Source organism: Thermobia domestica, chromosome 14 (assembly GCF_964235325.1).
Source record: "Thermobia domestica chromosome 14, izTheDome1.hap1.1, whole genome shotgun sequence".
Taxonomy (NCBI): Eukaryota; Metazoa; Arthropoda; class Insecta; order Zygentoma; family Lepismatidae; genus Thermobia; species Thermobia domestica.
In genome coordinates this window covers 100249995-100273077 of record NC_137467.1, presented here as the reverse complement: position 1 = coordinate 100273077, position 23083 = coordinate 100249995, and positions in this window count along the sequence as shown.

Here is a 23083-nt window from a genome sequence, read left to right as displayed (position 1 = left end):
TGATTAATTCTAATCAATAACTTCATTTTCACAAATAATACAAAAATCGAACACGTATTTCAGACCACTTGCTGTTAGTATAAACATGTTGAAATTTTTATTTTAGCCAGAATATCATTTACATACAACACACAAAATACCTATAATTCAAGGATTATTATATACCCGTATACCCAGATTCTTACATTCCCGTACTACAGTAATGCGTTTACAATTCACTCTCTCATCGGAAATAAACTTGGAACCCCGAGCACCAAAGTTAAGTACCTAGCTACAAGACCAGCGGGGAGTACTCGTTTAGAGTTAATATATAATCCATATTGAAATATAACATTATTATAACAAAAATACATACAACGTATAGAGGGTACGGTGACTCAGTGGTAGAGCGCTTACTTCTGCAGCGTCGGGTCCCTGGATCGATCCCCGGGCAAGTAAGTTTGTGGTGGAGATAATCGTGTTCGTGGTTTTTCTCGTGATACTTCCGTTTCCTCCAAAATTCTTATTCCACCAATTCTTCCATTATAATTTGTTTGCCTTAATAACTTTCTCCATGACCCAAGGGACGTAATAGTGGGACAATGAATTGGAAGATTCATTTACATAAAACGTACAATAATGATTTAAACTTTAGTATATATCATACTCAATTAATTATCTACATCCAATCATGCGAGCTGTTTCAGAATCTTTTGATGATTTGTTGAAATACATAAGATGACTTGATCGTTAAGTATAATATTCCTCCGACAATGATCATATGTCCTTGGTCGATGCGAAACGAAAGAAAATATATAAATCTGAATAAATTACGACTTTAATTTTTTTCTGTATTTTTCACCAAGACTGAAAATTTTCTTTTCATTTATTCTTCTACGATGTGTGTCAAGGTATCATACTCATGGCCAAACAAAGATTATTGATTAATTATTCTTTTTTTTCACCAATACACAAATTACTTTCGCACTAATGATTTTTACAGTAAAGTATATTTTGTTTTACATAAAAACAATTTCTATAAAGATGCTGAACAAGACAAAATTTTTGGTACATATTGTATAATACTCAGAACATTAATTTGTTCTACCATAGTAATCGAACTTGCGCGAGACATCATAGTTATTAAAGTTATTAAGTGTTGTATAAAGATAACTAAGAAAGTTCTGTCATTTTTTCACCCACCACCTTGTAACATCGATATGTCAACTAAGACGTACCTCGAAGATCAAAAATAATTCCATCAGCATATACGACCTTCTGCCAACGTTCTGGAAGGCCATCGATTCCATCGCGGTAGAACTTGGTGGGCCGTGAAGCGAAGAAAATATCAAGTGCATTTTGCACCTCTACTTGGGATTTGAACTGGCGTCCTCTAAGATCATTGTTTAAGGAATCGAACAGGTGATAATCGGAAGGTGCAATACCGAAGATGCAATAGTGTTTCCCATCCAAGGTGTAGAATGATGTTCTGGGTCATTCTAGCCACGTGGGGCTTAGCATTATCCTGTAACAGAAGGACCCCTTTGCGATTCAGAATGCTGGCTCTAGTGTTTTGAGTTTTTCTCGAACATGGCTCAACTGCTGACAGTAGAAAGTTGCGTTGCTGCTCTGACCAGCAAATAGTTGTTCAAGATGCACGATCCCGCTTGCAGTCCACAAAACACACAGGAGGACCTCATTTTGGTGCAGTGCTGGTTTTGGCTGTTTTGGAACCGGTTCAAGGGATGTTAACCAATGATGACGGCGCAGTGGAGCTTCGTACAGCACCCACTTCTCATCACATGTCATCACCATCTTCAGGAATGGCTCCTTCATCAGACGAGACAGCAAAGAAACACAGGGATCTGTTCGCGTTGTCTTCTGGCCCGGAGTCAAATTATGTAGGACCCATCGACACAACTTGTGGTGCTTCCCAAGTCGATGGAGGTGTTGTAGAATGGTTTCTCCACTCACATTGAATTGTAGTCTCAGTTCCTCACATGTCCGCCCACTGTCCGTCTTAGGCCTAATTGCTGTCTGAAGATTTTTCATTTTGTACATGTGTTGGTCTTCGAGTCTTCGAGTGTTTCGTCACCGTCCTTAAACTTGTTAAACCACTGCTGCACTGTCCGCATAGTCACGAAATCCTCACCAAAGGCCTGGCATATCTCCCGCCCCGCTGCAGTGGTATTTGATTCCAGTTTGAAGTTGTACAGCATACACGTCCTTATGATGCTCTGTGGAGGTTTTATGTTCACTCTGTGGTAACGCAAGTTCACGGTGTAACTAAACTGGTACAACCAGGTAGTATGTTGGATATACCCACACCAACAATTAACTTTCGCCTTATCTCCATTCGCATTCAACTCACGGTGCAAGGGCAAATTGAACACAGACCTCACAAAAAGCAACATAGCTTCTTGGTTTCTTGGTTACCTTCATAGAAATATGTATTCAATATTAAATTATTACATACGACCTTTATCTGACCTTACATAACTAATTTTTTACTTTCAAATGTATCATATGAATATATGAAAACCAAATTTATGTTCGTTGTAATTGATTATGTAACTGTAACAATGTTCAGATAATAAATTTCTTTTATTATTAATAGGTCCTTTTATGTGTAGTTGTTATTAATTTCTTCATTAAATATTAATATAAGGTAAATATGTTGCCAAAATTTTTCAAATATTTTACAAAATATATCGCTTGTTTAACACAACCAATTAAGGTATTCTTTTTTTTTTCAGATACTAAACCCAGCATATCGTCCTTATCTTCCCTATTCGAATCAACATCTGTTTCGCCCACGGTGCAATTCTTGAAATCACGATGCATCGCCAGTTAGCAAGAGTTGGAAACAGGTATTTCTTAGATATTTTTCAGTCTTAAGCTCATACTGTATATCTTGCGGACACCGACAGGGAATTTCGGTTATCATTAAACAATATATACCAAACCTATTTAATTTTTATTAGAATTATTCTTTAAAAAATAACATCTAAATCTCATGCTATTTCTGTTTAAACTTATTGTTAACTTATGTCGATCGCGTACGTATATATATTTTCTCTTTATTCCTCAATTCGTTGTAATTCGTTTCGTTAGCATATATTAAAACGTTTTCAAGTTAAAAGTAGGGTATTGTAGCTAACGGAACTGAACTTCTTCTTCTAAGCCTTTTTCCAACTTACCTGGGGTTGGCTTTTCGGATCGCTGTGCTTCGCCCGTATCGATCTTGTGTCATATCCTCTGTGACACCACAAAGCTTTATATTGTACTTAATTTCAATTCCCACTTCTTTGGCCGGCCTCTCCCTCGTTTCCCATTAAGTTCTATAGCATTAATCGGTGAGATACGTATTTCGAGGTTGTTCGTGCATATCGAAACGATCTTAGTCTACTTTCTTATAGTTTTCCTACCACTAATCTCACATTTACAGTCTCTAATAACTTCATTCTTAGTTCTGTCTTTTCACATATCCATCGCATCACCTTCATGTCTGCAACATGCAACATCTGTTTCTCTTCTTCTTCGTCGTCTTCCACCCCACTCTCTCTAATAATACAAATCTCGCTACGGTTATATAAACATTTCCTTGAAGGTATAAGATGCAGTCAAATGAAAAGGTTCATTTCCATGTACAGACTTTATTACTAGCTAGAGCTATATATGACCATTACTGTTGAGGCACTTATACCACCTTGACGAGATTACGAGTACCCTCGAAGAAAAACTCCTTGGATTGAGTATGGAACCACTCTCTAACATATTGCTGCACATTTTTATCGGATCCATAGTGGAGCCACCGGAGTTATATCTTGAGTGGCCCTGAAACGTCGAAATCACAGGGAACTTAAGTCAGGACTACACGCGGGGTGGCCTAGCACTTCCCACTTCCACACCGCCGAAACATCCTGTTTGTTTGGCAACATAAGGCCGGACATTGTCGAGCAATAAAATTATGCTCTTTGTGAGGTGATTCAGGCGTTTATTCTTGATTGCTATCCACAGCTGACAGAGAATGTCGCAGTATTTGTTGGCGTTTATTGCTTCTCCTTTGAGGAGGAACCTCACTAGCTGAGATTCCTGCTCGTCGAAAAACACAGTCACCATGACCTTAGCAGCTGATGTTATGGAACGGATTTTCTTTGGTTCAGGACACCCTGCATGCTTCCACTGCATAATCTCACGTTTGGATTCTGGTTGAAAAAGTGGACATATGGATTAATCTCCGGCAATGATCTTTCCCAGGAAAATCGTAGCCCTCGTTCTGATACTGCGTCAAATTGTTCAGTGATATTCCCATTCTGCTGTGCCACTGTACTTCTGACAAATACTTGGGGACCCATTGAGCACAAATCTTCTGGTAACCAAGTGTATTGCACACAATGTTACGCACACTGCCATGGGACACTCGTATTTGAGAAGGAATGGCACCCAAGGAGACCCGTCTATCAGTTTGAATCAAATTGTAAATGGCATCAATTGTTTCATCTAGAATACGATTCATCATTAGTCAGTGTCTCTCTGCCATCACGAGAACGCCGACACCACTTTCGCACTGTTTTGTCTGAAACACACTTTTTGCACCATACACACCATGTATTCTCCTGTGTATGTCCGCTGGATGGAAGAATTCCACAGAAAGAAAGCGTATCACACCCTCGCTGTTCTTCCTTGGTAACGTCGGTTACTGGCACCTTTATTCGTGTGCCACGGCGCCACATCTTACCTGGACAAGAGAAAGGAACATTGATCAGTAACCAAACCCTGCTAACGTACCACACCACGCATGTGCGCAACAAATTTAATATTTAATATGGCCTATATGGATATAAACAGCAAACAGGACTAACGTCGCACTCAACACGATGTCCGGATATTTGAAATTGCACCTTTTAATTGCACATATTGATACCTTACACTCACACAATATTCTTGCCACTTCTCTACATTTTGTCCAACGGCTTCTAGTCCTACTGATTACATCTCCCATTTCTAAATTTTCTTTCAGTATTGATCCCTAGTACTTGAATTTCTTTGTCATTACCACCTCTTTTTCGTCCAGACTCTTTCCTTTATTCTCGATTACTTTCTCCTGAAAGGACAGTGTAACTATTCTGTCTTCGTTTTACTAATTTTGAGCTCTTTGCTCTCCAGTGCTTCTCCCTAGGCAGTGCTATGCTTAAAAAATGCGTATATTGTAACTCACGATTCTTCGCAATTATTCCATTTTCCTTAGGTTTATGGGTAAAATTCAGTTATTAGTAAGTGGAGATAATAGAAAGTAATCTATCTGAGATATTTCAAAAAATATAATAAAATAATAAAAATATAAGCAAAAAACAAAATTATGTTCGGTATTGTGTATACCGGCAATAATGTTTTCGAGGGATCTTTGCAGTAGCAGAGCACAATTGTAGATGGAATAACATGATTGGTAGGGGGAGAGTTGAATCAAGGAACTGGAAAGTGGAGTAAAATATTGCATTTATTGGCTTAAATCTAGGGTGTAAATTGTCTGAAAAATATAACTTAGCTTCTGTAACCAAGATGTTGTACAGAAATATAGAAACAAAGAGGAAAACTATTGTCTTAAGTTTGGAAGTGACATGCTCTATAGCCATGAGCATTTATTTGTTAAGAAAAAATGTGACAGCAAAAGATCTCTGTGACCAAGTCGCTAGAGCGACGGACTGGTAGTTCTAATACTGTTTTGACACCAGATCGAATCCCATCCCATCCAATTTTCTTTCTATCGTTTTTTGTTTTTACAAAACATTATAGAAAGTAATTTTTATGTTAATAAGAACCGAAACAACATAATAAGAAAATAACTTTTTGCTTCCTCTGATGGCGTATTTAGTCAGAATTAGTGCACTATTAATAACAGCGATTGTTTTCAGTTTATGCTGTTGTATAGCTTCTTCCCTCATCCTCTCTTGTTGGCAAAAGAACAATTTTGTCTCCAATAAATTGTGACACACACACACAGAGAGAGAGAGAGACATCTTAGCACCAAACGTTATTTATCGTGATGAAATAAACCAGTTTCCCGTTTTGAAAAAGAAATCTATAGAAAAGTAATGAATTTTGTCTTTCTTTAGGTTTTCAGCATGCTAAATATATAAAGACTATACTTTATAAGGCAAGATGTGCGATCATACCCACAAATTTAGCTAGTGAGTGAAATATGTTTTCTGCACAAATATTTTACAGGTTTAGATGCATGATACGCCAAGACGCAATGGTCTCGCTATCTGACCTTCGTTTTTTTCACATATCGTATTATCCGACATATCACTGCAGGTAAAAAGTAGTATCAATCGGCATGAAGAACTGCAATTTGTGGTCTTAGTCGGTTTTTGATGCTCTGGACTCTATCGCCTGCACGCCCGTCTACATCGTGACTAATACGCCTATCATGCAGTGCAGGCACGTATCCAGCTTTTCTTTTCGGAGGGGGCCCAAAACGAATCCTCGTAAGAACGTAATTCTAATGTTTTAAAAATATCAATAAAATATCAATAATAATAATAATAATAATAATAATAATAATAATAATAATAATAATAATAATAATAATAATAATAATAATGCAACAGTTCAGAATTTCTCTTAAGCTTTTTCTTACTTTTCATTTATGAACCGGTTTACTTTAAACAAACTGCATTGTAGCACAAACGAAATCAAAAAGTATTTTCGTGAGGCAAACACTCTGCTACATGTAAGGCAAACAGTCTGCTACGTATATTACATAACAAAAATAGCAAATCGCAATGAGTGTATCATTCTAATGCATTAACGTTATAAACAGAATGGAATAGAAATTGTAATCCCATTTAAAAGTGTTCTTTAATTCCACCTGGTATCAATGACATTACGGTATATCTTTAGAATTATAAAAACAACGCATTGCCCACAGTTGGATATGGCCTCAAAGTAATCTGATATAAAAGAACCTCAAAAGGGAAAAGGCATGTTTACTAAAAAGTGCTTGAGATTTGGAAGGGGGCAGTTTACAGGACCTCACGCTGGATACGTCCCTGATTCAATGCATTACATTTATTTCTTACAAAACATGATTATTAGATGCGTAATATGTAAAATTATATCATAGTTTGACTTTTAATAGGTCTTTTCTTAACACATCCATATTATCCGGCGTTATGTCTGCCTGTTTTATGTCGGATAAGCGAAACTATATTGAATTTCCAAACATAGCATACACACAGGGGATAGAAGTCTGCACGGACCGGAATTTTGAGCCCGGACTCAGCGCGGACCCTTGAATTTATAATCTATAAGCAAGAGCGGATTAAGGGCAGAGCTAATTGTGCCCAGGTTCCGGGACCCCCAAACTCAGGGGGCACCTTAAAATCCCTCTGTTCAAGACTAAAATATAGCAATCAACTTAATATCTTATAGGCTTCGTACCTATGCTAATTTGTTTCCGCTTATTACGCTCGCGGTATCGCTAGATTTAAGTCTTTCCATCAGTAACGTTTAACTGTTAATAATGAATATAATTATTTAATTGTTAATTATGAATGTAACTAAACTAATTAATTGTAAACTTAGAGCACCTTAAAATATTACAGCATAGTTCGCTGTGGTTTGATAAGCCTATGAGGCTGTGGAATAAAGCAAAGAAAAGTTACGCGCTGGAACTATTCGTAACATAAGGCCCCCTTTAGGTCCCCCAAAGCCTTAATCCGTCCCTGTCTATAAGCAATATTTCAACAAAAGCTGTTATTTTTAACAAATTTGTTCGTTATCAAGTTTTCATAAAGTATTCCCATTCTCTTAATCCAATGTTCTCGGGATTGCTGCCAGAGTGAGTGTTGCTGTGCTGAGCTTTCGTTACCACACAGCGGCAACATTTTCAGAGTTCATCACAGCAACACTCATTCTGGCAGCAATCCCGAGATCATTGGTTTAATAGTAGACGCCAGCAAAGCTTCAAGACCATATAGTCCCATTCTCCTTTAAATAATTTTAGGGACCGCGTTGTTTCAGTAGTAAAGCGTTCACTTCTTCTGCATGGAGTCCTTGGATCGATTCCAGCTCGCGCCAAGTGAACCTTGTGCTGGACAAACACCATATGCGTGGGATTTCTCGGGGTTCTCCCGTTTTCTCCCACTTTCTTCATTCGACCATTTCATTCATTACTCATCATCTCTGTCTCCTTTAGCCTAGCCGGCATAAAAGTGGGACGTAAAACTTTTGATTTCAAATAATTTCAATCAAAAAACAATTGCCAGAAATATGTAATTTCGAATAAAACAAACTATTATATTAAATTCTGAGTATATTATTTGAAATTCCCCCGAACGTTTTTTCTAAATCGAAGGGTAAGAAGACAAAATTCACTATCTTATTATTATAGATCCATTTCAATTGAAGCAGTTGAAATAGTTGGGAAAAATTAAAAAGCCCTATATGGCAGTGTGCCACAATCAGTATAACGCGTCACACTGGTGTGTCCAGCAAAGTGAACAGTGTGACGCAATTTTTTTCCTATTATTTGCAAGAATATTTGTCGAGTTTCTGTTATTATTATTATTATTATTATTATTATTATTATTATTATTAACGATTCTTCCATGGATCAGCTGTCTGTATACAGTTAAGCAAACAAAGGTATCACATTGAGGGAATAAGTTTACAATAATAGTAGCAGATAAATCTTATTTGCTTGTATATTCTACCGGGATTAACTGCATCCGGTCTAGAAACCTACGACTAATAACAAAGGGATCCGATGTTCTGACCACACGCCGCCCCAAAGTCGTGAATACCACAAGTTCTCTTCTACGCATTGGCACAATAGGGGCTGTTGCGTTCAGAGAGAAACAATTTAATTACATTGCAGTTATATGCTCTAATAAATGTTAACTTATCTTTATAAATTATGTAAATGATCGTATCGTTTTCTATTATTATTATTATTATTATTATTATTATTATTATTTCTTATTATTATACATTTCTTAACACGTTGATTGCTATGTGTATGGAATTCCATACACACGGCTCTCCCTTGCAGCGTCACGTGATAATTTTCCATACCCAAACAATATAGATATTCCAAGTTTGTTGTATTCGTTCTATAGGTGTTTATATAATTAGATGCATGTGGCGTAGAAATCAAAATTTAATGTCCACGCCACGTATATGCAAAACCATGCACAAAGAAATTTATGAACAAAGTTATTGAGTTTGAATTTAACGTCTCGTTAAGCAACGAAGCTATATGAGACGTCGACCTACTGATTAACGTGGGCTCCGAACCACGTAAGTTCTCGCCGGAAATCGAACCCGGGTCTCTCACGCCAAAGGCTCGTACGCTAACCGCTTAGCTACGAAGGAGCTCATGAACAAAGACATTTATGGGCTAAAACAAAGGCGAAAACAAAGAATTACTGACGGATTGCTGTCCGTGATGCACAGGTGATAAAAATCCATGACCCTCAGTTTTAAATTTAAACAAATTAAGTTTTAATTAAGCACGAATTTAACTTACAGTGTAGTGGGGAATGCTCAGGAGTTCGCTAGGATCCTTACAATATCGAACTCCGTCAAATACACTGCAAACCTGTCAGCAACCCCCTAGCAATATTAAACAGATATTGTGTTCTAGTGTTCATTTCAATGAAAACCTATGTAGGCCTACGCACTGCAATACTCGCCCTCAAACGAAGGTGCAGACTATCTATGATTTGCAGTATTAAACTCTCTCTTACCCTCTGTATTCTCCTAACATGTCTTCCAGCGATTACAACACTTTTTGGTATTTCAATCACTTCTTAGTAGAATAGCTTTATCTAGAGGGCTCTTATTAACCTGGCATTGTATTTTTTTCACTTTTCTACCTTTGGAATTCACAATAATCGTTGGACATTTCAGTCGCACCTACCTAATATTAACAACGTTTCTTCGACAATTTCGTAACATTGTATTATTTCTTTGTATTATTGAATAGTTTGGTTAGGATTATTTAATCCCTTTTTTCTTTGCACCGACGTGTCAGATCTCTTGGACGAAAATACACTAGCTCTCACTGGAAATCAAATTCAGAACAAATGCAGTTGAACCATTTGACCAGAACAAGGCACATTTAAAAAGAAGTTTCGATTTAGTTCGGAAAATTGTGATTAGGTGTAACATTTAAAAATATATTTAAGAAAAGATACGGAGCAAACGCACTGAATTTTCTCGCTCGAATTTCTTACATTGACTCATGTTAGGCTGCAGCTATTATTGAAACATTTATTTGGAAAATTGCGAATAAAATAATGTGTTTTGGAAAACTTTGATGGAAGAAACTAAACCCAAAAGTAAAGTACTCATTGGTCATATTTCCGTTAGAAATAACTTAAGCCATGTATTAGAATTATTAAGGATATAATTGTATGTGTACTTAAAGCAAACGTTTCTCAGTAATTTCTGAGAAAAGCGTGAAGAAAGTCACCCCCAAGAATAAACTACCCCTTGTGGATCTTTTCAGGACAAACGAGTTATGCTATATTGTTAGTGTTTTCATAAAATATTCATTTATGAAATACGAACACAATTGCCTCAGTCGTTCTGGAGAAAATCGCAGAGTAAAACTTACTGTCAAAATTATTATACCACATCTAGATTTACAGGATGAAGGAATTATACCATATAGCTAGGTTATTTATGTAATATTTATTTATGAAATATAAACAACAAACATCTCGTGAGTTGTTTTTGGGAAGGTCATCGGGAAAAACTTACCCCCAAGGGTAAACTATTATAGGTGAAATTTTGAGGATTTCCAGTAATTTTTAAGCAAATTGTCGGGAAAATTTTCCCTGTCAAAGTAAACTTTCTCTTTTGGACTTTTCTTTTCGGAACAAGCGAGTTATACAATATTGTAAGATTACTACAGAAAATATTTCGACTAAAATTAGAAAAAATTGTCTCACTTTTTAGACAAAATTGTCACAAAAATAACACTTGAGAAAACCACTCATTGTGTATGTTATCAGGATAAACGATTTATGCCTATGTTAGTTTATTATTGAAACATTTCTGCACGGAATATGAACAAAATTGCCTGAGGCGTTAATGGCAAAAGCATCGGGGGAAAGCTCACCCTAAGAGTGAACTACTTCTGAATGTTTACATGGCGAAATAGTTGTCATAGTGTTAGGTTATTAATGATACTTTTATTTATGAAATGTAGTTGAGAAAATTGTGCAAAAAGAACGCATACCATACAGTAAAATACACCATATGTATTTTTTCAGAAAAATGATACATATACAGTGGAAAGGTGTTAATAAAATATATATTTATAAAAAATAAACAAAATGTCAGAGCTCTTTTTCTTTTTTTCTTTTTTTCTTTTTCTTTTTTCTTTTTTTCTTTTTTTTCTTTTTTTTGAAAATATAATTATTTTAAACTTTCATCCTTCAGTAAACTACCATTACTTTTAGGTAGAGATGCAAAAAAGCCGGCTTTTTTGAATCGATGGTTTTTTTCACATAAAAAGCCGGCTTTTTGGGAAAAAAACGAGAATTTTGGAAATTTTGGCTTTTTTCAACTTCATGATTTTTCTATGTAAATAGCTTTCTTATAGTATATTCTATAGTTAGATAAAAATTCCATGACCTGAATGTGATATTTCGCTCTGAAATTCACCATCAAGATGGATGGAGTAGGCCTACATGTTTTACGAATTAAAGCTAACATGAAGAATGTAGTATTTGAGGGTAATTTTAGAGGCTATTTAACTTTATTTTAACTTTTGAGTTATCGACATCTTTTTTCTTCTCTAGTTTGTCATCCGTGTTTCATTTCTAAGAGCTTTTAGTACTCTAGCTTCTAGCGCAAAAGTTAAACTTTCCCGTTTTTCTATTTATCCGTCAAAGCGTACGTTTTTCAATATATCCGTCAAACCGTACTTCCACATTTCTGTTATACTGTAGCTGTGAAGTGATTTAGCAATAATTTTCCGGACACAACCTTGAATACCAATTTATACAAATAATCAGTAGCGGATTTAGAAAAGTACTTTAGGAGGGTTTTTTCTGATTGTTTCGTTTCCTAAAAAGTCCTAATTTTATTTGGGAAGTGCTTGAAGTTTATGAGTACAGGCATAACTAATATTTCGTTTCGTTTATATGTTTAGCAATAATCTTCCGGATACAACTTTAAAAATCATTTTATACTGAGAATCAGTGGCGGATTTAGAAAAGTATTTTGGGAAGGGTTTCTTACTAATGTTTAGTTTTTTTAAACATTCGTAATTTTTATTTGACGGGAGCTTAAAGTTTATGAGTAAAGGCATAAATAATAGATATTTCGTTTGTTGCAGACATTCCGTAACTTTGGGGAACGGGCTTCAGTCCTAACCTTCGCAAAACCGTCACTGCTGGTAATTAGTAATAATAACGATTTAAAAACAATAAAAAAGGAAGTCGCCCAACTCACAGTACACGCACTATTTCTACAGTCACAGATGGAATGAAGAAAAGCTTTGTCAGAATGGTCGAATGCTGGTTGAATCCCGAACTTCCCGATAGAAGCGCAAAAGCTAATCACTCAGTCATGTTTGTTGTGCAGTTGTATTTAGCCTAACTTAAATATATTCCGTAGTTCTTTTTTTTTTTTGGGGGGGGGGATTTCCGTAATGATATGTTGAATCCCTCTTGTTAAAAATTCAGAAAACTTGAGGATTGGGTAAACTGTGATGGTGGTTCTATAAAACTTAACTGTAGAATTTCAAGAATATACAGAACCAAAAGCTCTAGATGTGCAGCCTTTAAGTGTATCATATAAATCTAAGTATTTCTCTTATGTTTTATTTTAATTTTATTTTGTTTCAAAAAGAGGGTATGGAATATTTTGAAGTAAAAATACTACATACTATTTTGCTAGTTATTTGTGTATTCTTTAAAAAGAAGTGTTTACTTTTAGGGTTGATTTAGGGTTGGGTTTGGCTGATTTACACCAACTTTTTTTTTTAATAACTGGTTTAAACCACAAAAATAAAAAGAATGAAAAATGCGAATCGTGTGAACTTCATGGTAACGTTTCCAGATATCAAACTACCTGCAATAGTTTTATTTCCCTTTCACCTTTTAATCAAGGTGTCCCATGTTCAATTCTCGGTCGAACCACAATCCTTCTTTCATGCGTAACCCAAGTAGCGGTTCGGATGTCAGTTTAAGCGAAAGTCTTCTCCTTGATAACCTCGGTATTTCGTAAGGATGTTAAGCCTAAATATACGAAACAAACCAAATTGTATATTTCTACATGCCTAAATACGTGTTGTTTTATAAAGAAGCCAATATTGCTTAAATATATTGATAGAAATTGACAAAATTTATCGATTGCCTACGTAGCTTCCAACATTAGCTTGGATTGGACTTTCAATGATATCTACGTACCGGTACTAGATTTGTAATTTAATACCTCAGTTTTAGCGTACTGATTATGGTACGTTGACCTTTAAATTTTACATGCAAAGCAATAACAGGATTTTCCCGTTATTGTCTTACATTTCAAGTAATGACGGGATTTTCCTAATGGCTAGGGCGGGAGATTCTCAACTTAAGAAATTTACTGACCGCACTTCTTTAAGCTTATGGGAGTTCTTCCGGCATAACCCCGCTGTTGCATAATAACATCAAGGCGAAACAAACTTAGGCTATTTCTGTGAATATGTAATATAAATACATAAAGCAAAAAATCTAAGTCAAAAAAGCCAGGTTGAAACCAAAAAAGCCTGGTTTAAACATCCCCAAAAAACGATTTTTTGGCATTTTCAAAAACAACCACGGTTCTTGCCAACTCTGCTTACTTTTGTATATAGGAGGTTAAAAAATTCTTATTATATACATTGGTTAATCCTGTGGAATTCATAATGGAAATATGTTGAAGAAAAATTGTTTGAAATATTTTTTCGAAATTCATAGTTTATTTTCGATGTTTTATATTATTATCAGCATCAACCACTAATTAAATGATTTTTTGTGTTATAGAGAAGCGATACAAAGTCTGTTTTATCAATTTAAAGCAGTATTTTGAAAAAAGCCCAAAATTTCCGAAGCAAAAAAGCAAAGCAGAAAAAGCAGAGTTTTTTTTTTCAAAAAAGCCGGTTTTTTTCCGAGCCCTTGCATCTCTACTTTTAGGTATCGAAGGATATAAACGATAATGTGTTATTAAAACGTTATGTCTACAATTCGGTCCAGATACGTTGGAGAGTATGGCCTCTGATTATAGTAAAAGTGCATGTAAAAGCGTGACGAACTGACAGACGAATAGATGGGCAGACATCGAAAAATCATTTTTTCGATATGTAGGGGCCATGTAACTTGAATTCATTGAAATCTCGTATTCGATTTTTATGACGATCACCACACTTTCTTCTTTCGTCTCCCGAATGTAAAAACGAATAGGAATAAAACCGACACGTAAAGTGATAATTTGTAATCCCAAAAAATTAATTTCTTATGTTTAAAGTGTTGTCGTGCTAGATGAAAAGCTGTGCCTGTTACATCATTTTATTATCAGCTTTCACGCTACTGTATAATTCAGAAGAACGGTATGATTATAGATAATATCCGTGGCATCGTTTGGAAGTATTCGTGTTCCTCACAAATAGAGCTGTATAATTTAGTTTTGTTTAAAGAAGGCATTTTTTTTATTCCTTACACAGACGTATGATTGCATTTCTTGCACTTGTGGATATGAAAAAGAGAGAGAAAGAGAGTCAATACTCTAAAAACAAACATATACACACAAACACTAGAACAATAATTAACATCATCTTTTTTATTCATCATGACAACGTGCTATTCTACTTCGCTCGCTATAACTATAAGGCTGCAGGTAGCGCATGTCTATTCCTGACTTACAGACACTCGAAGGAGTTGAAGTTTGTCTGCTCTGAAAAAACTGGGAGGGGAGGAATAAGCATACCATGCCATAAACTGAAAACAATTATGTTATTAATACTGAACTGAAAACTGGCTGTTATGAAAACAATTATGTTATCAAAACTGGCTGTTATTAATAGCACTCTAATCTTGAATAAGTACGTCAATTAAAGGACACTATCAATAAGTTATTTTCTAATTATATTGTTTCGGTTGTTATTAACATGAAAATTATGCACCTTCTATAATGTTTTGTAAAAAGAAGATGGATGGGATGAGATGGGATTCGATCTAGTGTCAAAACAGTATAAGAACTACCAGTCCGCCACTCTACGCACTTTTTTTTGAACAGTCAGTTTTATTGCGAGAAATTACATTACATATATGTATATATAATAAGAATAAAATAGTAATCACAAATTAAAAAAGGATACCACCGCAATACAATTGAAAATCAATCACATGAAGTATACACACAAACACACACACGAAAAAAAATAGTAAACAGCAGTCGGGTAGTGGGCAAAATGACGCAAGCGTAGATCTGAAGGCATTGTTTTTAAAGAGCACTGTTCTAAAAATGTACATGGCTTGTGTCACCAGCTCATTTTCGGTAAGTAGGATAGCCGCTGTGTGAATAGTTAACCACACTATGATATTGTGTTTACGACGTGGGAAGTATTTGAAATCAGGCAAAAGAAAAAACGGCTCACTATTAATAATCCGTTGATCAACACGAAGTATTCGTGCTATAATATGTGTATAGCTACGCCACAAATGCTGGATGGATGGACATGTTTGCAAGCGATGGATGAGTGTGTCAGCTTGTCCACATCGGATACATTGAGCATCTGGTCGAAAACCGAAAAATGAAATGAAATTTTTGAGTTTTACGTCCCACGGTTATGCCGGTTAGGCTAAAGGAGACGGTGATTATGAGGAATGAATGAAATGGTGGAATGAAGAAAGTGGGAGGAAACGGGAGAACCCCGAGAAAACCCACGCATACGGTGTTTGTCCACCACAAAGTTCACTTGGCGGGAGCAGGGTTTGAACCCGAGACCCATAGCACCAAAGGTGAACGCTCTACCACTGAGCCACCGCGGCCCCAGGTCGAAAACCGAGTTCCCATGCTCGATGGTTAGTAAGAAATACATTATGCACTAACCTGTACCATAACTCTCTCATTCCAGAGGGTAAAAAAGAGGAATTAATATTATGCCAAATTTGCGCCCAAGAACAATTGGGATGGCGAGTAACACATTTAGGGGAAGTATAGAGATAATTTGCATAATAAGTATACAATTTCTTCACAGTCATATCTTCAATAGCTGTGTGACTGATAAGAGGATACGAAATGTCTAGAATGACGGTTCGCAGGTAATGGTAAGGTTGGGAGCAGTTCAGAATAGAAACAGATGAACTGAGAGACACGTGCCGAAGGCAACGCATGATATGGCACGCGAAGAAAGACTCAGAAAAGGAAGTTAACAGCTGACACGTGCGTTGTAGTAGTAGACAATGACCTTGAAGAGCCACGTCTTTAATACCTAACCCTCCTACTTGCTTGGTCGTACACACAGTTCGACGATGTACTCGCAGTGTCGATTGATACCACAAAAAGGCAAACAGATGTTTGTTAAGTGTGTTAGCGTCTGAGACAGAAAGCTGAAAAATCTGCATTATATAGTACAATAGACTGAAGGCAAAAATATTTAAAAAGGTCGCTCGCTCATGTAATGTAAGATTGCGAGCTTTATGTTTATAAAGCAAGTTAATGACCTTAGGAACAGCCACTCCATATGTTGCCTGAATAGATGCTTTTATATTGGTATGCCAAGTAATGCCGAGAATTTTATGAGTGTTAACGACAGGGAAGGGGGAGACAAAAGGGCAAGAAGACGTATCATTCAAAACAAGTAATTTGGTTTTCGTGGGATGTAATTCCGCACCAGACAGTTGACTAAATATCTGGAGATTAGTAAGGATAGTATCTAAATCGCGCTCCCAGCAAATATCATCTATGAAACTCTGAACTTTAATAGTAGCCGGAGAAACACACAATCAAGTCATTTCATTCTGGATCTTATGCAGAACCGGCATAACGACAATGCTGTAGAGCATGGGGGACAAGGGACAGCCCTAAATAAGCCCCCGGTTAATTGGAAAGACCCGCGTTAAGGCTCCGTTCAGTTTAAGTTGGGCAGTACGCTGGGAGTATAACGTCTTAACCATATTTAAAAATACTGGCCCGAAATGAAGCTTCTCAAAAACTGTGAATAAGTACTGATGGCTTAGTTTATCGAAGGCCTGAGAAAAATCAGTACTCAAAAGCGCTGCAGTTAATTCCGGACGACTTTCAAAATAAGCGATCGTGTCCCTAATATTCGACAAAGCCAGATATGTAGGATGCTGCTGATCGTGACCAAATTGTTCCGGTAACAGAATGGAACTTAAAGTATTGCGTACCCGAGCTGCTAGAACTTTTGCGAGAAGTTTATAATCACAACATGCGAGACTGATAGGTCTAAATTGGTTGATGCGGGTACTCTTCGACTGCTTAGGAATGATCACTATGATACTGTGTGTAAATGTTTTGCCGACATGTAAATTAGAACGAATGGCATTAAAAAGTCCAGTAAAAAAGGAATGAAAAGATCTGGGAGTGTCTGGTAAAATTCGTAAGGTAGGGAGTCAATGCCACTAGATTTATTCTTTTTTGCCTGGTGGAGGGCATGCTGAATTTCTGCTTCAGTAAAGGGAGCATCAAGCTCTGCTTGGAGTTCAACTGGGAGAGGGTTTAAGGTATCGAAAACACCGTCATTACTAGCTGGAACATCATGGTTGTGATATAAATCAGCAAAATAGCGCACAAAGTATGGAATAATATTAGTTCCTTCACATAAAACATCTTTATCATCCAGTATATTATGAATAATCTGTTGCTTGCCTCTGCGACGTTCAGCACTGATATGTACAAGACTCGGAGGCTCAGTGGGTGACATTGATGAGATTTTGCTGCGAACATTAATACCGTGGAGTCTTTTGCGGTGTAATGTTAACAAAAAAGCCTTTACCTGTTTAATTTGTGGAAGTACAGGTTCACCGTTAAAGAATGCCGTATGATAGTCGCGTAGAAGCTGAGAGTAGTAATTATATTGTTCATGGAATCGCTGTGACCGTTCTCTGCTGTATTCTTTACAGATTTGTTTCAAAGCTGGTTTGCCCCGTTGTTCCCACCATTGGATAATATTGTTCCGTCGCAAAAATTGCTGACTAATTTCTCTCCGGCGTTGGCGTAGCAACTGCTGGAATTCTGGCTCAGAAAGGATGCCGGTATTGAGGTGCCATAAGCTATTATGGTTAAGAAGCTTTTGAAGCGGTAGCTGGATGATCATAACTAGCCCCATGTGATCCGAAAAACAAAGGAATCCTTTCCACAGATTGCACATGTGGAAGTAATGACCGTGAGATATAAAAAGAATCGAGGCATGAAGATCCAGTGGCGTAGAAAAAAGTGTGTCCAGGATTGTGGGGATTAAAATGACGCCAGACATCACATAAATTAAATTGGTTAATCACCTGTAATAGAGTAGGGCAGAAGTTCGAAGTAGAAGTGGAATCTTGAGCGGAAACCGTTATGATCTCCACCCCATATAATCAGACGAGAACTGTCATGTAAGGCGGAGGCTACGTCGGAATTAAAGCAATTATGACGTTCACGCCGTCGGTGTGAACCTGCAGGGGCATACGAGTTGCAAAACCGGATATTGGCCACATTTCCAGTAATAATCCGGCCGGTGGGATGTTTGTATAACTGTTCAAATTCTATATCATTACGAAATATAAGTGCAGTACCCCTGCCGTTAACAGTTTCGTTAGAAAAAAAGGTATGCTGATAAAGGCCTTGAAGGTCGGTCAAGGTCACTTCCTGAGCAAACAGTATATCAAGAGAATAACATTTAATGAAATCCAAAACAGCACTTTGCTTGGTAGGAGATGTTAGACCATTAAAATTGACCGTTCCTATTTTAAAAGAGTACATTAAGAGCTGCAAGGAAAGGCTTGGTGTGGAGGAAAAGGCACACACAAAAAAACCGGCAGGCCCAAGGAAAGCAGCAAATAGATGCAATATTAACAAAAACAAAAGTCCCAAACAGACTACTAGCATATTCTCACTGCGTAGCGGGTCTGTCCAAAGTCTCGGGGACAACCTCCCCATCATTACATGTAGTAGCATCTAATTGAGACATCTGTCGTAATCTAGTGCGGGTTAATCTACTGGTCGAATCATAGGTCTTCCCGGTCACTTTCAGAACTTTCCCAGTATTCACCTCGTGACTGGAACGTTTCTTCTTTTTCAGTTGTTCACTAATGGGGAGTTCAGGAGTGTCATCAACACTGGATGTAGACGTAACTGGGGAACCACTACCAGTCGAGTCGAGCACATCGGAGAGAGGAGGCACCGTGTCAAGGAAATCACTAACAACAGGTTCAGGCCGAGCAGGTGCTGAAGTATCGAAGGTCATTGGCTGGGGTCCGGGACACTCAGTCTTATCAGATAAGTCACCTACCTTATTTGCGTCGGGGTTAACCTCAGGAAGAATTTGGCTGGCCATACCCTCTTCATGAAACGGGACCTGTGAGGATGTATCACTTGGTCGGGACACAGAAGCTGCCTCCCAGGGGGCTGGCGGGGTAGAGTCATCCAGAGTTGTTGGCATGGTAGTAGTAGCGGGCCCGCTTTTTGTCGGCAAAACCGGAAAAACACTATAGTTGTGAATAGCAGGTGCATCCTTCAGTTGTAGGATAGGCCGAGCAATTCGGCTACCCAAAGTAGAAATTTCAGAAGGATCACTGGACCGATGTTCTAAACGGGCGCTAAATGTTCGGCGATCACACTGGGACACCAAATGCGTTTCACTGTCTCACCTCGCACAAGTTTTTGTCTCTCCGGGATACGTTACCCAACAACGAAGAGAACTGAGAGTAATATAGGAAGGGATATTCTTTTTTAAAATCATTTTCACAACTTTGCGGCCAGTACGTACTTTATAATAATGACCATCAGTACAGTATAAAGTTCGTCACTAACACTAAGAATTTCACCATAAACTTGAAGCACTTGTTTCACTTGGTTATCAGAAATTTCCATAGGTACCGCGTGGATACGTACCAATTTAATTGTATGAGAAGCCGAGTCAAGCGGAAGGTCGTAAGTACCTTCTGCATCTACATACGTTACTTTATTGTCAAATTTAGTAATGATCTGTTCACATAGCTGTTGAGTAATTAATTTGATATATAGAAGTTTACGTGGAAAGTCTAGTTCAATACTTAATACTGCATTTGTGCAAGCTCAAAGGTGGCTCGTATCCACTCATGGAGCGAAATCGAATTGGGAACTTTGGAGACAGGTTGAAAACTAATGCAAAGAGTGTTAAGCCTAATATTGGCCATCGTAATCAGTCGTAATCTTGCACTTCACTTAACAAAAACGGGGAGAAATCACCCAAATTAAGTGTTAAGCTCACTCTGCTCAAGTCCAAAAAGCACAGCAAAAACCCGCACACACACACACAAAATATCACTACTGGCAGAATCAGCACCAAGGTGCGAGCAACACAGGACGTGTTGCCTCGACGAAAACTCAGGTGCAACTACACTTAGCCACAGAGACTACCCAATTTTTTTCTTAACAAATTAATGCTCATGGCTATAGAGCATGTCACTTCCAAACTTAAGACAATAGTTTTCCTCTTTGTTTCTATATTTCTCTACAACATCTTGGTTACAAAAGTTGTTATATTTGGCAGACAATTTACATCCTAGATTTAAGCCAATAAATGCAATATTTTACTCCACTTTCTAGTTCCCTGATTCAACTTCTTGATACTACGATATTACCAATCGTCAAATTCCCTCTGCAGTCGTGTTCTGCTACTGCAAAAAAAAAAAAAAAAAAAAAAAAAATAATAATAATAATAATATTGCAAGTATCACAATACTGAAGATAATTTTGTTTTCAGCTTATATTTTTATTATTTTATTATATTGTTTTGGAAATATCTTCCTAGATAGATTGTTTTCTATTATCTCCACTTGCTAATAACTGATTTTACCCATAAACCTAAGGAATATAGAATAATTGCGAAAAATCGTGGGTTATAGTATACGCGCAATTTTTTTTTTATCATAAGGGTACCTTTTTTATAGTGCTGCCTTAGCCCCACTCACCAACTCAAAGTCGTCCCGAAATAGCATATTCCAAGGCGATAACTTTTGGATATCTTTTTGAAACTCCGTGATAACTGCATAAAGGTATGGGATAAGACTAGATCTCTGTTGAAGTTTCACTTTAAATGTGAACTTTTCTGTTATTCCACACGCTCTTCGCTCTTGTTCTACATCCATCATACATATCTTGTATTATACAGGTGTATGAGGTTGTATCACCTTCTTTAGTACCCACCAAAAAAGATCTCGTGGTATTCTTTTCTTTAGCACGATGAAAAACACATAAAGGTCATTCTGGTGGTCTCTGTACTTTTCCATTAGCAACATTAGTGGAAATATTGCATTCGTTTCCCACCGTCCTGGCATGAAATCTAATTGGTTCTCTGTTATTACGGTCACTTCCTTTGCTTTCCTGTACTTGCCACAGTCTTTTCTTTATTTCTAAAATCCAGCAAAGTTAATTCCTTCTCCATTCTTTTGGCATATTTCTTGTTCCTAATAGCCTGTTAAAAATTCGAACAAACCTCCGCACTGTTTTTTCTAGTAAGCTTTTCCAATCTTTGGTAGGGATATTATCCGGTCCTGAGGCTGTATCACTTTTAATTTTTTTTTTCATGCTATTTTCATGCTATTTTACCATGGTCACAGACCAAACCAATCCCAGATTTGTGGGTTATTGCAAGTTTGTCTCATTTTGAAATTTCTGGAAATACTGCTTTCATCTCTTGTTCATCTTCATCTTGTCAGAATCTCATCGTTTTCATTCATGATGCAGCACACATGTGAAATATTTTTCTCTTGTCTCTCTCTTACTTTCAAAATCTTGTATATCATCTTTTCTCTCTCTTTTGCTTCTATATTGATATACGACTCATCATAAGCCTTGTCTTTTGCTATACTGCCTTCTTGGTATTCTTCTTTGCTTCCTTGTAATCCTCCATGTCTTGATGATTGTGTACTATTTAAAGTTCTTGAGCATGTTGTGCTGGTTTATACAACACTGACATTATGATGTTTAATAATAGTTATAATATTAAAATATAGTTTTCTTCTTTCTTTATAAACCTCCTGTAGCTACCCTTAATGATGTAATAATTTTTGAACCTATTGATTTAATTTTTTTTGAACATTTCTACTATTGTACTGATGTTTTCGAGGAATTTCGCCGTGTTTCAGGAACATATTGCGCCCAATCACAACTGGTTTAAGCAACATCGTTATGAAGGGCAATATCTTCCCTATTTCGGTAACCTCAGGACTTAAATACAATTCAACATCTGTGTCCTTTTTAGATGCACGAATCTGAAACAGATTTCCTCCTCCATTATCCGTCACGAAACTGAATTATACACTGTAGAGGTGAAGTGGGCCAATGAAAATTTGACCCATGATCCACTGATCCACCACCCTCCATGACCCACGACCCACTAGATCCATTACCAACCGTGACTCACTCTGATCCATGACCCAACATGACCCACCACTGACCGCAACCTACTCTGACCCACCACTCAACATGACAGACTTTGATCCTCTCCGACCCCCACCCATCATGACCCACTCTGACCCACCACTACTATGATCCACCATCCACCTAAACCCATTATCATCAACTCTGACTCATGTTCCATGCCCGCTTCTACACTGCCTAAAGAGTTTACACTTGTACTACAACAAGACTGTGAAATTATCATTAACCGGAGCTTGAATTTTCTACTGTCAATCGCTCAAGCGCCGCTCTGTTACAATGTCAGTGGATCTTACCTTTATGATATAAAATGGTAAGGTGTTAGTTATGGGCAATATTACGATGAATTTCCATTTAATTATCATATATATGATTATTTCCCTGTTAAATTACAGATACATTTAAGTGCCAAATTTGATGAAATTTGAAAATCTTAAATCAAGGTAAAGTAGAAACAAAGAACAATGTAAAACGC